Source organism: Cupressus sempervirens, chromosome 9 (assembly GCF_028749045.1).
Source record: "Cupressus sempervirens isolate cs-2001-9-10 chromosome 9, ASM2874904v1, whole genome shotgun sequence".
NCBI classification, from domain to species: domain Eukaryota; kingdom Viridiplantae; phylum Streptophyta; class Pinopsida; order Cupressales; family Cupressaceae; genus Cupressus; species Cupressus sempervirens.
This window is the reverse complement of record NC_143126.1, coordinates 378063672-378081238: the sequence shown is the minus strand read 5'-3', so window position 1 is coordinate 378081238 and position 17567 is coordinate 378063672. Positions and strand designations below refer to the sequence as shown.

At 36.9% G+C, this 17567-nt stretch overlaps 1 protein-coding gene across 1 annotated transcript in view; it reads left to right on the top strand.

The window, feature by feature from the left end:
• The window catches only part of HCF244 (NAD(P)-binding Rossmann-fold superfamily protein), a 257194-nt gene that overhangs the window by 166870 nt on the left and 72757 nt on the right, over window positions 1-17567 (top strand). The gene's annotated exons all lie outside the window — the stretch shown is intronic.

Genomic DNA, 17567 nt, shown 5'->3' with positions numbered 1-17567 from the left:
GATAATAGACCTGAGGAAGGTGTAATAAAAACTCATCAATAGAAGGCATGATTAGCAAGAGTCTCCACCGATAAATGCATATGATGAAATATGTTGAGTGAATTCTTCAGCGGGGAAATTATATATAATAAAAGGTAGTGCTCAGACGTGGAAGCCATCACGTGCTGGAGAATTTGGAAAGGGAAGTTGTTCATATGCAGTCTCAGTAAAAAGATTGGGAGATCCTTGTCTCAGCGTGGGTAGAACTCTTGCAGTGGAAGCCATCTGCGACTGATTTAAAGTGATTGTAGGCAATGATCAGACAAAACCTGCACCATTCTTGATGAAATATAAACAGTTGAAGTGTGCCTACAAATAAGCCCTTTTCGCAAGTAAGCAAATGTTATCATCAACAAGCAATAGCCTGATACAGAATCACGTCATGAGATTTAGGTCTTCGCAGTTTGTTGAAGAGCACTTGTCACGGTGTGCACGTCATCTCGGTGAAGGAATTAGCGAGTGATTATGACTTTGGATCTTGCAGGACCCTTCCAAACAAAGACGTTTGCCTATCAATATTTAATCAACCCGTATCTAATGGTGTCTCATGTTTTTTTTTTGTAGGTATGGATAAATGCGTGAGGAGAGAGTGTTGGTTAAGTAGATTGCGAAGTGTGATCGGGTCTGGACAAAGCATTAGGAGCAGGCAGATGCTGTTTGGTGATGGAGTGCGATGGAATGAAGGCAAAACTGTTTCCCACTGGTGCATACAATTCTTTAATAAAATATTAAAATGGCGTCAAGCAAACTTCCCAAATTACAAATTGATGTTAATGATTTGTTATGTGAAGAGATATGTTGTTTAAAGTGTATCTTTTCATAGAGTCATGACTATTTGGTTCGTGTCTCTTCGCATTTATAAATATATGAGATGTAAAACACAAGGGGAGACTTATGACAATATTCATATTCATATTTTAAAATTCTTTTTGCCTATGTTTTATGATATATTATATTTTTCTAATAGGCGGAGAAATGGACTTTTGAACTAAGCTCGTGGATTTGAGTTAGTGAGTGGATTTTGTGCGACCCGGATATGTTCGCAATAGATGGATCTTCCGTAAGGGATGTCTCCATTGTGATTTTATTTTCGGCATTATTATTTATTTTATATTTGGAGTTATAAATTATTATTAAGCTGTGTCCTTCGTAAATGTTTTTTATTTATTTTCTATAAATATTTTAATATTCGGATAAGTGGATTGGGTCATTAATTGCATTTTAAATTCGACAAACATAAATACTGTGAAATATTTTATTGTTTCCGTATTTATGTCTAATTTGCCTCCGCAGGAGTTAAAGTGCATTTTAGACTAATTTAAATTGCGTTTATATAATTGATCCGCCGCATTTGAGTTATTAAAATTGTTTATAGTTTAATACATTGAACTTTATAAAGTTGTATGTCTCAGCTTATAATGTTGACTCTGATTGCCCATTTAATTAGGCACTAGTCTTTTACTCCTAATTCATAATCCATATGCTGGCAATTGTTTCATTTCTTTCCATTAGAGGAATTAATATATTCATATGTTGTATTAATCTATATTTATTCTTTAATTAAACATTACTTCAATCATTTACTTTTCTTCTCAGTTCATAAATTGCAAGTTTAAAGTTTTCCTATATTTCTTGCCATTTAGAAAACTTTTATTGTATTCATGTTCTAATCAATCTGCTTTAAGCATCTTGGACTTTAAGTGTTTCGTCCAGGATCAGGTACACCCGCCTCGGTCTTGCAGAGCCAGAAGTGCAGGGGATTTAGATCACATTGATCAATCCTGTCAAGTTGGCCTCAACCGGTTGGATATCCCAGCATCGAGCAGGCAAGGCTCGTAGGATTCCAATTTGCGGTTTTGGGAACCAACAGGCGGAAAACCAACTTCATGGGTAGAAAATCCGCTGAGGAGAAGTTGATTTTAAGTTTTCCACAAAGAACAATTACTAAGACCTTGACGATTCTTGGATGTTTCCCGAGGTAGATATTCATGAAGAGGAAAGAAAAACATCATAAGGCACTTCAATTTGATCTCATTATGAGCTGCATGTATCGTTTGAGGCTCTTTGTGGAATATCGCCTTCATGGGTAGAAAACCCGCTGATGAGAAGACAAAGTCTGGATTTCTGCAAGCCTCTACTTTTATTAAGTAAACAGCGAATCACAAGCAGAAATAACTTTGGAAATGATCTTGGTATGAACAATGTGAATTTCCATCGGATTGGGTCCTAAGCTACCCTCAAAAATCCCGACTTGAAGAAGAGAACCACCTGGCTATGAAGTGCAGAGAAGGGGAAAATGAAAAATCTGATGAAAATTCATTTCTCCTAGAGGCTCAAACCTAGACTCGGACACACCTAGGGACATTACTGAAACACAAATTCCACTTACTTAATCGGTTAGAGGAAGAAAAGTGGGGCAACAGGCTACAAATGTCTTTGTATGCTATACAATCCTTTAGATAGTACCACTCTGTTTCCACCACACCCTCGCTGCAAAATCTACAAATTTTGTCCTCCCACTCTTCCTTAGGGACCTTTCATCTACCAATTTCACATCTCAAACGGTGGGAACTAGATCTCAATTGAGCGATTAGGATTTTTGCCTTTCCTTTGATCTCAGCTCCTAAATATTCTTTGTCGTCATGTTCGCATGGGGGATTAAATTCTTTGACATAATATGTTTTTTTCCTACCTAACTAGTTTGCCCACATGACAGGTCTAATTTTTCTTGCCACCCATTTTTTTAATTTTAGAATTTTTTCTCGGGCATTCTTGGTAGTCAATGTTCCACTTGTTGAACCATTTATCTTTTTGTTTCTTCCATGTCTTCTTCTGACGAGCCAGTTCTCTGTCAACCACCCTACTAGCCAACGATGTGCATCCATTTTACTCACATTTTTTCGATAGCTCAACAATCTAACAATTGTTGAGGCCTCCACCGGGAACATGCTTGCCTCTACTAAAATAATCTCATATGGAAGTGTGAATTTGATTTTGACATTAGTTGTGATGAAGTGTTTATGAATTCTTTCAATTTGTCACCATTTATGGTTTGATACGCTGCTCTCCCATACCTCGCTGCCATATAAAATAACTGGTATCACCAGCAACCCAAAGAGGGTTTTCTTAATCTTCCAATCCCATAACTCTGCTGTCCTGCACCTATTTTGAAGAAGATAAGATGCCTTCCATCCCCCCTTTATCCTTTCTGATCTGCATGTTTCTCAATTGAGCCGGTAATGGAAATCTATCCCCAGATACTTGTATTCTTTAACAATTTTTGGCACTTTGTCATTAAATATGAAAATGCATTATTGTTTTCTCTTCCTTAAGGAAAAGACCATGATCTTGGTCTTAGAAGTGTTGACCTTCATCCCTACTTCCATGCAAAAGGTTTCTAAGTTCTTCAAATGTTCCCTCAGCCCCTCTGCTGTTTTAGCAATGAGAATGAGATTATCAAGATACAAAAAGCAATCTGATCACATATTCAACCAGCTGAATTCCCTCTCCATTGACTTTGTTTAGCCATTCCTCTAACTTGTCAATATAGAGGCCAAACAAGGTAGGAGATAACGGGCATCCTTGTTTGACCCCTATGTTGCTGGCAAAACATTCTGACATGCCCACTTTGGTTCTGATTTTCACTTTAACCTGTTTGTAAAGTTTATAAACAGCAGCTCTATACTCCGTTGTGACCTTCAATTCTTACATCCTATTCCATAACTTATCCCTAGGGATGGTGTCAAAAGCTTTCCTAAAGTCAACAAAGCAGCAAAAATCCTCTTCCCCCTGTTTATCCCATGCTTTTTTTATGAAGAACCTTAGAGTAATGTAGTGATCAATGGTGAAATGTTTTGGTCTGAAACCCGCCTGTCCCATAGCTCTTTTCCCTTCTTTTTTTGACCATTCGCTGATTCTCTGCTCTACCATACTCCCATAGAGTTTGCTTAATAGGGGGTTCGCCATGATGGTGCATTAGTTGGAAGGGTTGTTGACATCCCCACTCTTATGGAGAGGAATAACTACACTAGTGGTCCACTCCGTGGGAAAGTAGCCTTGCGTGACCATATTAAAAATGTTCCTGATGTGTGGACTCAACAAATTTGTCCCTCACTTTAGAAATTCAGCCTGCAGCTCATCAATATCTTGATCTTTTTCACTCACTAATCTCCTTATCCCTAGAGTAATGTCTTCATGAGAGAATAGTTCATCCGAATTGTTGGTTGTGGGGAGTGAAATTTCGTCCTCCAGTCTCTCATAAAGAGTCTTTGCATATTCTAACCATTGAGAATCCGTAATTTTATTTTCAACTTGTTTCCTAGCTTGTTATAACTTCCTCCAAAAATCTTTAGGATTGTGCTTTCCTAACATGATTAGCTCCTTCCTCTGATTAGTCACATATTCTTCTTTTTTGGATTTGATCAGTTGTTTGTATTCTCTTATGATCGTTTTTTTTTTTTTCTCCCTTTAAATTTCCTTTTTGCGGCCTTGCATTCTTCATCATACCATGGGTTAGCCGGAAAGGTGTTTGAGGTGCTCTTCTTTATCCTTGTTCTCTTGCAACCCTTTAGTGCTTCTTGAACTAGTGGGATTAGTGAATTGCTACTTATGTAACTTTTCTTATCACTCTTTTCCTTGATATTCGTGATGTCATGATGCATTTGTATCTGTTGTTCAAGAGTGGTGCAAAATATCTTTTTATTTTCATTGTTTATAAGAATCTTTGTCTCTTTATGTCCTTTTGTGCTTTCATCTAGGACCTTATCACTTTTCAGTCTTTTGACCTTCATATTGTATTTAATACAGAGAGGCATATGGTCTAAATTTAGCTCTATGGGATATTGTTTAATTCTGAAATCAACTACTTTGGTGATGATTTATTGCAAACATATTATATCGTTTACCACACTTTGTCTGTTATATATTTTACAAGTAAATTTATTCATTGTTTAATGAACAGATGGCTGATTTTTTTGACAAAGCATCAACTATGACATTATTCTTCCCCTTCACATATTTAATATCAAAATTGAAAGCCTATACCTTGCCTACCCATATCTGTTGTCTCTCATTCAGATCCTTCTATTCAAGGAAGTATCTCAAATTGTTATGATCGATGCAGACAACAAACTTGGCTCCCATTAGATATTATCAAAACTTGGTCAAGGTGTGCATGATGGCCAACATTTCCTTATCATAAATGGAGTTTAATTATTCACTCTGTGTGAGCTTTTGACTTTCAAATGCTATCAGGTGTCGACCTTGCATCAACATGGCACCAATGCTTTTCCCTGAGGCATCACACTCCAAGATGAAAGGCTAACTAAAATCTGCTAATGCAAGCACTGGACAAGTACTCATGACCTCCTTCAATTTATCAAAGGTGCGTGGTGCCCTTTCACTCCACTAAAAAGAACCTTTCTTCGTCAGATCGGTTAAAAGTGCGCTAAGCTAGGAGAAACCCTTTACAAATCTTTTGTAGTAGCTGCATCATCTGAAGAATCCTCGCAAGTCTAAGAGTGTTTTTGGTAGAGGCCAATTAAGAATAGCTTGGATTTTTTCTTGGTGAACCTATACCCTATGTCTGCTAACATGTCCCAAGTATAATATCTTTGTCATTCCAAATTCGCACTTGGATTGCTTGGCGAATGAGGACTAGGTCACCATGATCTCGAGAACTTTATCCAAATGACTCAAATGTTCTCCCCATGATTTTCAGTAAATAAGGATGTCACCAAAGAATATCAGTGAGAACTTACACAACTATTTTTTATGATGCAATTCATGTAGACTTGAAATGTAGCCGATGCGTTAATCCAAATGGCATGACCAAGAACTCATAATGCTCATAGTAATAATAGAAGGCCGTTTTTTCAACATCTTCCTCCTACATATGGATTTGATTACATCTGGAATGAAGATCTATCTTAGAAAAGTAAACTGTGCCATGCAACTCATCAAGCAGTTCATCGATCCTAGGAATAGGGTATCTATTTTTTATTGTTTTCTTATTCAATGGACGATAGTCCATGCACATACGTAATGTTCCATCTTTTTTCACTAGGACCACTGATGATGCAAAGGGATTGGAACTGGGATGGATCCATCCTTTGTCGAGCAACTCTTGAATTGCTTTCTCAATCTCATCTTTGAATTTTTAGGGATGGCGGTGCAAAGTCGTGATAATTGGTTTGGTGCCCGCTTCCAATTTGATGGTATGTTTAAAACCTCAGTGGGGAGGTATGCTAAGAGGAATGCCTGCAAAAACCGTATCATGTTTATTCAAAATTGCTTGAAGCTCATCATCCTGATGGTACACTAGTTGCCCTTTTATTGGTTTTGTCGAAATGAAACATTGTGCGACCCACGCAACATCATCATGTCGGAAGAGTGCCTCTATCCATTGTGTGGGTACTTCCTTCAGTCCCTCAATTGCCATCCCTCTGAGAACAATCTTTTTTCCATCGACAACAAAAATGAAGTGCATCTATTTGAATCTTTGAGCGTATTCATCTAGTGATTCCATCCATTGTATGGCCAAAATGACCTCCATATCATCCATGTCCACTATAAAGAAATCTTCCTTCACCGTATAGTTAGTCATGGTGACGTTGAGCTAGGGAACAAGGTATGTGCATGGTAAAAGTGTGCCTCTTCGTTTAACAAGTGATGAGTTTATAATGTTTAGAGTGGCTTTGCTATCCAACATCACAATGACTCTGTCCCTAAAGGGTTCCTTATACCCTGAATACCGTACATCTCAGGCTTTAGGCCAAGGTGATGGTTACTCTGCGTGTTACATCCCAATTTTTGACCTAATTTAAAAATAACTGTTGTGGTTCACATGAAGTCAATTGACAGTTAAATTTGTTATAATCTTGCGAAATGGCAAGATGGTTAGTCGTTATAATTTCATGTGAAGATAACATGCTAGCTGATTATTTATCACGAATTCATGGAATTGAATAGGCGGTTAGCTATTATGATTATTTATGATTAAATAACTTGTTATGATAATATGATTTAACTGCAGAAAATTTCCTTGTAGGAAGCATGTCGAAAGGGTGGAAGCATTTTCAGAAAAGAATTAGGCATAGAAGCATCACCATCACTAGGCAAATGGGTATGAATTGTGAATTACCATAGTTGAGGACCTAGCCACTTGAACATTAAGATACGATCGATGAAACAACATGAGCTATTAAATAAATAATTTAAAATATAAAATAATTTAATTAAAATATAATACATACCTCAAAAGATTTTGAATAATCTTTCACAATATTATTTTATATACCTATTTACGTACACATAGAGATAAATATAAAGTGAAACAATAATATAATGATGCCACCTCACAAATATATCTACATGTACGTAAATAGATATAAACTATAATATTTTTCGAATTATAACCTTCAAATCTTCTTCCATCTTTTTTATTCTTTTCTTGTTTGAAACCGATTGAACACTTGGGTCATTTATTTGGCGTCTAAGAGCCAATACATTTCCTTTATGTTACGGCTTCTTGGAAGCCAAGAGTCACATTTTTCTTTTTATAAGAAGTCGTGAGTGAGAGGCAGATGTATCTTTTTCAAGCACCCGACAATCTTTCACAAGAGACCAACTCTATCTCTCTCATTTCCGACTTTCTTTCATAAGTCGTTAACCTGCAAATTTCAATTGGAAAATTACTACTGCCCATAGCAATCCAAGTTTTATTTTATAATCTTGATTTCAAAATATGTGATACATTTATACATTGGATATTGGCGCCTAAAGAATGTTTATGGGAGGCTGAATCATAGCGGCCAGCTAGGCACATACTTCCTTGATATAACATTTGACTATTGTATTCATCACCCGTCTTCTTCCATATTATGGACCACATATTTCATGGCACCGATAACTATACTGTTATCAATTGTAATCATTGTATTGTTCCTTTCCATGATTTCTTTATACTGTTATTTTGCCGAAATTGTGAGCTATTTTCATACTGGGTTTAGCATTCAAGAACTTCATAGTCGAAAGTGAGGCAGGTTGCTGATTGTCTAGGAAGGCCCCTTTTCCTTTTCAAATTATTCCAGGTTATGTAGAGATCCAAAATCCAAACATTGCAATATAATTTATTATTCATTTGTTACACCAAATCCGAATTACATAGCAATAAGTTACAACTTATATCATGATGCAAAATATCTTGCTTGATATCATAGGTTAGGCCTTCTCTAAATTAGAGTTGTTTATGGCAAATAAATGCCAAGTAACCATGTTATGAAATCATGATTTATTATGCCATTGGAGGTAAAATTCAAATGATATTTTCTGCAAGTCTTGAACACTTTCATCAAATCACAAATTGTGATAACCTGGAACATATATTAATCATGAAACAATTGAGAATCAATAGAAAGAACGGGTTGTTCTGAGATTCAAACTCTTGGGAGTCACCTGACTGTATAACCAAGGAAAAGGGTGAAGGGGTGAGAGAAAAGAATTTGTAATAACAAGAAACAGAATCAGATGTGATATAACAATGTTTATTATTTTTAAAAGGAATCATTTAACAGCTCATGCATGATCATGTTTATTGTTTACTCTTGTTGTCAAGTCGAGTGGTGATTAGATACCAGGATGCTCAGTGGCTGACAAGGTGTTTCATTTGATAAGTAGGAGATGATTTCCACAACTAGTCAAATTGTGATGTGAATATCAGGATTTAACTGTGTGATTTTGAGTCAAACTCGATGACTCATGTTTCATGAGTAGTGATTCAACATGAATCCATCTCTCATGAGAATAAATGGAACACTTAGCACTCATTGGATCTAGGTGATGCTCACAGGGGTGAAGCACCGGGACTTCCCGGGAGGTCGGGTTGGAGTTAACTGTGGAGAAAACTCCGTAGTTAAGCGCGCTCAGGCTGGAGTAGTACTGGGATGGGTGACCTCCCGGGAAGTCCCGGTGCTTCACCCCTGTGAGCATCACCTAGATCCAATGAGTGCTAAGTGTTCCATTTATTCTCATGAGAGATGGATTCATGTTGAATCACTACTCATGAAACATGAGTCATCGAGTTTGACTCAAAATCACACAGTTAAATCCTGATATTCACATCACAAGGTGTTTCATGTCTATTCCGAGTAGGGAGGGTCTTTCTCATTTGAGATTGTGTGGGGATAAGTTACGGTCTTAGGTTGGGTGGTTAAGCCCCTGACAATATTTCCCCTCTCCACAAGATGTCGGACGTGTATTAGACAAAGATAAGCTATGCATTCAAATGTTTGTCGGAAATAGGTATTTTTACTTTTATGATGTATATGCAAGTAGAAGGTAAGATTAATTGAGTTGTATCATCGTTACAATTATTTCTTTAAATGAAAGCAACTTTTATCGTCAATATAATTGGCAACCTGTTAGATCGGTTGATCTTCTAACTAAATGTGGAATATATTTAATTGCGAGAGATAGATCTATCAGATGGATTGTTATTTTAGTCTTTCATTTATATGAATAATGAATATGAGCATATCTTTTAATCTTATGTTATTGCCACAATTAGCAATGGGAAGAAAAGAAATGATACAGCAGTATCTAATGCCCTAAGTGATACAGTGGTATATGATGCCCTAAGTGATACAGTGATATTTAACGCCCTAATTGATATAGTAGTATCTGATGCACAAAATGATTCAATAGTAATTGATGCCCTAATTGATATAGTGGTATGTGATGCCTTAAATGATATAGTGGTATTTGATGGTAACCATCAATTGATCCTAAGTGAAATTTGTGGACTAATCTAGGTGATTGTAGAAGCATCTCTACATTGATTTTCGGTTCAAATTCCATGGTATGTAGATTTTTAATTTCCATAGTGAATTCATTGATGGTATTTTCAGATGTTAATTATGAGTTTTTTGTTAAAGTAATTGTAACTGTTAATCTTATTCGCATGAACATAATTGATATAACTGTCTTCCTATGAAAATGAAATAATAACTACATTTTTTTGATATGTTAGTTGTTAGTTAACACCTGGGACAAGCATATGTTACACTGCATCCTACCAATGCGGCGATATTCTCCGTACAGTTTAGGTTGACTGCCTTGGAGTCCTTCTATTGATGACCTCCCTTAGTGGATAATTCTTCCTAATCATCGTCAGCATCAGATATAACATCTATGTAGTGTATTTTCCCTTTCCCGAGGCATTTGTGCCTGGTTTCCACAACTCCTTACAGGTGAAACATAATTTATTCCTTCAGAGATCTTGTCTGGTAGCTTCATCCAACGAAAGCTTCTTCAGCGGCGGTTTCTTGTCTCCATCCTTGGGAGCCAATGGGGGTTTGCAATGAGAGTAACTTTGAGAAGAAAATGCAGATGATGATGCCATACTTCATGCCTTTTTAATAGCCCATGAGAGGTTGGCTGGATTGAAACTCTTTACCCAACCCCTCAATAGTTTGGCCAATCTATCCATGAATAGTGATATCTATCTCCTTTTGGAAATGTTTGTAACCAATACAAAGAGTTTTTGAAATTCTGTGATGTAATGGTCAACCGACCTCCTTTGCCTTAATTGCACTAGTTCTTAAAAATTGAGTTCTTGTTCTTTGCCGTCAAATTGATCTATCAATATTTTAGTGAATTCTGCAAAAGTATGTACTTGGTCATGTCTCAACGTAATTGTGCCATGATGGCACCATTCATGCACAACTCCCTCCGAGTGGAGTGCTGCAAATTTAATTGCTTCCTCTTTTGGCATCGGGTTGAGCTGGAAGTGGGTATCGGCCTTCATCACCAATGCCTGAGCATATACTGATCCAAATCCATCAAATGGCAACAGATTCACATTACTCAACTTCCTTTTGAGATCATCATTAAACTATCCTCAACTTTTGCCCCCAGAATATCGCATTAGCAATTCTACATAATCTTTGTAGGATATATCCCCTTCTAAGTTTGCATTTTTCGAGTCTTCTTTCAACTGTTCTTGAACTTACTCAAAGATTGGTTTCCATCCTTTGTGTGGCACCTCCATTCTTGGAGGGAAAGTTGGCATGGAGGGTCAAGAGCGTGTCGGATGAGGATTTTTCTTTCCTGAAACCGAATCGTCACCGTGACCATTTTGTTTGCTAGATATTTTATTTCTGCCTATTTCTGCAAAGTTTCTTCCATAAGTCACTAAGTGTCATTGATTTATGCTTGATTCCTTGAAAGCTCCCTCAGTAATGCCATAACTTCAGCAAGAGTGGGTTCTTACAAATCTGCCATTCTATCAACTGAGCGGGATCTCCTTCATTTCTGGCTATAAACTTCATTCATTGTCCACAAGCTAGCAAGATCACTTGCTTTGATACCACTATAATGTTCTATTTCACTAGGATGGAGGATGAATTACAATAATGAGGCATACGGTGGGTGTGAAGTTAGAAATGCTAGATGTTGTATGACCAGACAATAACTAGCAGCGTACGGTAGCAATTTTGAGCCATACGATTGAGAAAAGGGAGGGTATGGTGGGGTAGATCATATGCAATTGGGCAACTGGTATGGAAGGAGTGTGCAAGGCATATGGCATAAGCCCTATGGTTGAAATGGGGGGGCGTGGGGGGCGGTGGGGGACCATACAATGATGAAGGGGAATGAAGATTGTCATATGGTGATTAGGTGTGCAACGTTAGAGGTGTGGAAGTATGCCAGTCATACGGTTATGTGGTCATACAATTAGTTTTGGTCATTCGGAATGATATGTACCAGAGGGTTATTGCCAGGGCTGTATAGAGGGATGAAGGGAGTGGGTACAGAGGATGGTCGTGTGTGTGTGTGTGTGAACCAATGGACTTCCTTTAGTGAGAAAATGCAATTGTTTATCAATCACAAAAATATCAATATAAGCACAAAGCATGCACTGTCACATGAGAACTATATATATATATATATATATATATATCTTCTAGAAACAATAATACTTGCAAACAAGAATTATGCTCCAATTATCCAGATCCAAGCCCAGTAATATAAAAACAGAATACAGTGAGGATTGAATCCCACCGAAACCAAAATAGTGAAGTAAGGAAGATCTCTCACTTCTAAAATGGTGAACAACAGAGAACTCCAACAGGAATTTGCAGTACAAAGAAAATAATCCAAATCGCCTACCAAAACAACTCAACCTCGTGGACATAAATACTCTGTTGAGGGAGAAATTATGTGCTGACAAAAGACAGAACAAACTCTTACGAAAACAATTAAAATAAAAATGGGTTAGAGGATGCTAAACCAATCAGCCCATAAACAAAGTTTTAATTTATTATTTATTTTATGATGGGGACATCATAGTATCAAAGTAATTGTAGGATTTTTCTTTTGTAGCTTTGAATGCAAGGGTTGTGTTTAGCTTGTAACTTTTGGTGTCATTTGATCATTATGCATGTTTTCTTTGTTTAGTATTTGTGTTTAGTTGAGCAACTCAAAGATGCAGTTATAAGATTTAGGTTTAAAAAAAATCCTATGCATTTTGTTTAAAGAGCATCATAGCCATTTACACGAGGAAAATATAAAAAGAGACATATTTTAAGTTTATTTAAGTTGAATGTGAAATCCACTTAAGTCATTGTAAAGATATTAAATTGCAAGTATATCCTCATGGTCAAGGTTTGCTAAAAGAACACCAACTAGCCCTACATTGGTTTCTGTTGCAGTCTTGTCCTCATAATTTGAGATGAATCCTTTGGCTCTACAGCCAATCATGTTGTTGGACTCTCTTTGTACCTGCGTGTCTTTTGATCTACAATACGCAAGACATCGTGTAAAACAACTAGCTTCTCCTCTCTCTTAGAGGTATGTTTGTTCCTCTTAACAAAGTGGATGAAGCTATAAGTAGACCAATTCCTCTCTGAAGCTAAGGAACCAAAATCCTGAGATAGCAAACAAGTAGTCATTGTATGAAAATCAGAGAACTAACATTCTAAATTTTATAAAATATAAAATATTAATAATAAATATTAAAATTGAAAAACTTGAGTAAGTTCTAAAGATGGAGAACTACAAACTTGAGAAAGGAATTGGGTGGCTAGTGTGGTAATTTTTCCCCCCTATGATCCATGACATTTGCATCACAATATGAGATGCTTATGTGTGATAGTTCTAATGTCCATCTTTGTCAAATCTGAGTATCTTGGAACATAATAAGTTATAACATGTTCCATGTCTCGTAAACGTACCCAATAATAAAACTAAAGTTACTAATCTCTAGATAGTAAATATTAATAATTTAATAATGAATATTAAATTAACAATTACCTATAAGAGTGGCAACTTTTGTCTACTCAGAGTGAATATCAGCAGCAGTCTCAACATCAAACATATTACCAATGCACCGAAAGAGCCAGGCCTTCACCTTATCCTCTTGAATTGGTGTTACTCTGCCAGGCCTAGGCATGTAACTCTTAGGATTCAATGCATAGGAAACCATATACAAATGAATGTTCAGCTTTCCCTTCCTACAATGAATGATAGGTTGCATGTGCTCAATATAGAATGCTAGAGCGGGGTCTCTCTCGCGCACAACAATCCTCATCTTGCCATGAATGGAATCAATGTACTCATAAACCTCTCCAAGGGTAGTGCATCCCCATCAACATATTTGATGACCTCAAAACCTGGAGTGATGATAGCGATTGTGTATTTTGCATCAAATCCAAAATGGATCACTCTTCATTGTCTCCTTCACTCTCTTCCCTTGCTCTATTTTGGACTCAACCTGCCCTACTAATCCCATTCTTGTGTCATAACCATGAGTTGCAATGGCTCTAGCAACTCAACCATTCTCTCCAAGAAAATGTCATATGATGCATATCTGGTCTCAACTGGTTTTAGGAACTCCTTCGTGAAGCCTTTGAAGAGTGTATATAAAGTCTTGTGAGTGCAGATCAACATTTGCATCTCTCTCACATTATCAACTAGTCACCTAATTTCTTCAATTTTCCCTATGTCCTTGAGTGCATTGTTTATGACATACACAAAACATGGAGTCCACCAAATATGTTTATATGCTACCTCAACAAGCTTCCTTGTAGTGTTGCACACGTGTTGCATCTATCACTACTTAGACCACATTTTGTGACCCAACCTCCTTAATGGCCTCCCCAAGGACATAAAACTGAAAATCAGCATCTTTACAATACCCTAAACAATCAATTGCACTTAGAAAGTATGTGCCCTCGATCTATGTGACCATGATGTTGATGAGTGGATGATGTCTAATGTCTGTCCACTCATCCATAATAATGTTGCTACTTGACTCTATCCAGCATGTCTTATCTACTCCATTAAAACCCCGACCTTGCTAAACTGTCTATCCGAGACCGTGGTTCTTAACTTGTGCTCACCTAGTGCACAAATGATGACCCTCCGCCCTTTGCAACCATGGACATCATGTTACTATAGTAAGGAGATCGAGCAAAATGCAATGGGATGGCATTGAAAGAAGAATTCACCAATGGCATCATCTAGCTAATCTTTCATGTGCATGTTAAATAAATCAGCAATGGGATTAGCACTTGTAGAGCTTCCTGCCTTCCTTTTTCCCCTGCTGAACTATGAAAGGATGAAGGAATGGAACATGAATTTGACAAAGTCCCTTCTCTTTGATGCAAGATACATGTAGAAGTATCTCGTTGCCCTTGTAACTACTAAATAGCCTGAACCTATTGCCTACTGGCCAAAGATTAGGCACGGGAACTGCATTATCATGAGGAATGCCCCACAGTTTGTTTATTTCAATTCTAGACTTCACATTTTCAGCATTTGCAAGGAATTTGCATGAGCTCACACTATATCCAGTCCAAAAGAGAAGGTGTGAATTAACTCTAGTAATGCTCCATAGCTTGAACCTATTGCCTACCAGCCAAAGATTAGGCATTGGAACCGCATTATCATGAGGAATGTCCCACAGTTTGTTTATTTCAATTCTAGACTTCACATTTTCAGCATTTGCAAGGGATTTGCATGAGCTCACACCATATCTAGTCCAAAAGAGGTGGTGTGAATTAACTCTAGTAATGCTGTGATACCATTCTACAGCACAAAAATTACATCTCCATTTTTTGTTTTCCATCACTTGTAGCTGCGCGGAGTGAAAGTCTGATTGCAAATTGTTTGAGAGGGGACTTTGGATCATAAGGACCCCTAGCAAACTGTGCCAACATCTCAAAGGGGCAATCAATAGAAGGTGCTTCTGGTGCAACATAAGAAGGTTCAGATTGGGCTTCTAGATCAGCCCCGTGCTCACTTCCTTGACCCTCTGCTCAGACTCATACTCAATAAACTTGCACTTTGACTTTACTCATGCAATTCCATGTCTTCTCCACTTTGACTAAAGGCCATTTGAACACCGCATTGATAGATTTCAGCCTAATTAGTAATTTAAAAAATAAAGTAAATAAATTATTTGGAAATTGAAATAAGTTTCAGCCTCACTTAATAACATAAAATTTAACATAATGCATCCAAAATTTTAACAAAATAAAACTATTAACAAGAATTTTAAACTCAAATAATGCATTCAAGTTTCAACATTTAGTTTTAGAAAAAAATTACAAAAATGAAAATCTGAAAATAAAACAAAGAAAATAGTAAAAATCCTACCTTGTGCTTGATGAATCACTTACAAAATAGAATCTTATCTTCTATCTCCTCTTGATCTTGCAATCACTTGCAAAATCACTCTCCAAGCTCTTTCAATCTCTTCTTGCCACTTTGCTTTCAGCTGTTGTAAAAAAATGAATGCCAAAATATAGTATATGGGCCTTATGAAGGCTTAGAGGGTCCTGTATGGGACCCACATGCTTTAAGGGTTCCCTAGGAAGCTATACAACAAAACAAAAATAAAATAAAACCTTTTTCTTTTTTCACGTTTTTCCACTTTGGACGGCCACACAGCATTGTTTCCCAAGTGCAGTCAAGGGACCCTTGGAATGTCCCCAAGTACCATGCCCCGGTACCTGCATCTTGAAGTACCCAACCAGTATAGGAACGAGTGCAGTAGGGGTGCAGCCAACTTTCAGCCATGGAGATGGTGCCTGGGTATGCGACATACCCATCTCAGGGACTCCCCCACACCCAGTGCTCCATGGTTTTTTCCTGGCTGCGCGTCCTCAGGTTTCAGCGAATTAACTATGTCTGTTCAAAAAAGGCATGAGCTTTGATGATATTATTTAAGTTGTTGCCTTGGTAGTTGCAGATATCTTGATTATGGCATCCTTGGGGTCTTTTTTGACTATGAATGCTTGGTTTAGAATGCATTTACATTTAAAGACCCATATTTATCATGGTAAGTCTTGCAACAATTCTTATGTTTGTACCTATTGTGAAAATTATCAGATCAATAATTTGTTTGTCCACGATGTTTGCATGGACTTTTGTGCCAGCACTTATCGGATGCATGACTTGTTCTATGGTAGTGTTTCTAAAGATCTTCATCTCAATTCTTGGCAATAGTTTGTGCTATGCCAGGAATTTGGTCTTGCACATACTTGTTGCTTTCCCAAGCATTGATTTCCTGTTTGAAGATCTGTAGTTCATCTTACAACTTTATAACTGTCTCCTGATCATCATTATTATGTTGTTGAATTTCAACTGTTAGCCATTCTGATTTTATTATTTCTGCTGTGTTTTTTTTTTATATCCCTCTTTTATTGTTCCCCTGAAGATGCCGTGATAGGGTAACTAATTGATACCATTACACACTAGAGTTATATGGTCATTGTTTGCATGGCCATTAAAAAATGGTTAAATACAGTACCACTATCATAATAATGAGTTTTTTGTATTGAACTTTTGTACACCATTGTCCATTGCTCCAAGAACAACCAAACACAACTCATTATTGAGTACAAGTTTGTAACCGTCAGTGAATTTAGTTGTAATATTTTTTGAATCAGATTTGATGCTGATCCACCTTGATCTATAAATTAAAAAGGGTAGATTTTGTCTGAGGCAATGTGTAGCATCTGAAGCTTTTGGGAATAGAGGGGTTTCTCTTGTATGAACTCATAAACACTTGCCAATCACAAATGCCTGATTTATTTATGCATTTAATAAAGTTAAGCATATACAGTAGAAAAAAGAGAATTAGAAAATCTTAGAGAAGTAGTTTTGATGAAGAAAATACCTTAAAAAAACTTTTAAACGATGTAATTGGAACAAGGGAAAGTAAAAATACATATGAATAATTGAAGAATTTGGAGTTAATGTAAGGCTGTGATCCCACGGTCCCTTAGACTGTTTGGTCTTGTGAACGTCATTAAAATTCTTAATTCATTTATTCATTCCCCTTGGAATGGGATTGGGCCTTTTGTCCCTAGTCCTATGGTGTGTTGTTTTCAAATTTGGAAAGAGCAAAAAATAACAAGTTTTCTGTTTGTCTTTGTTAGCACCAATTCTGTGTCTTGTTTTTGGTATATTCAGAAAAAAAGTTCTCTTTTCTGAAAACTGGAGCTAAGGATTATAGCAGCTGC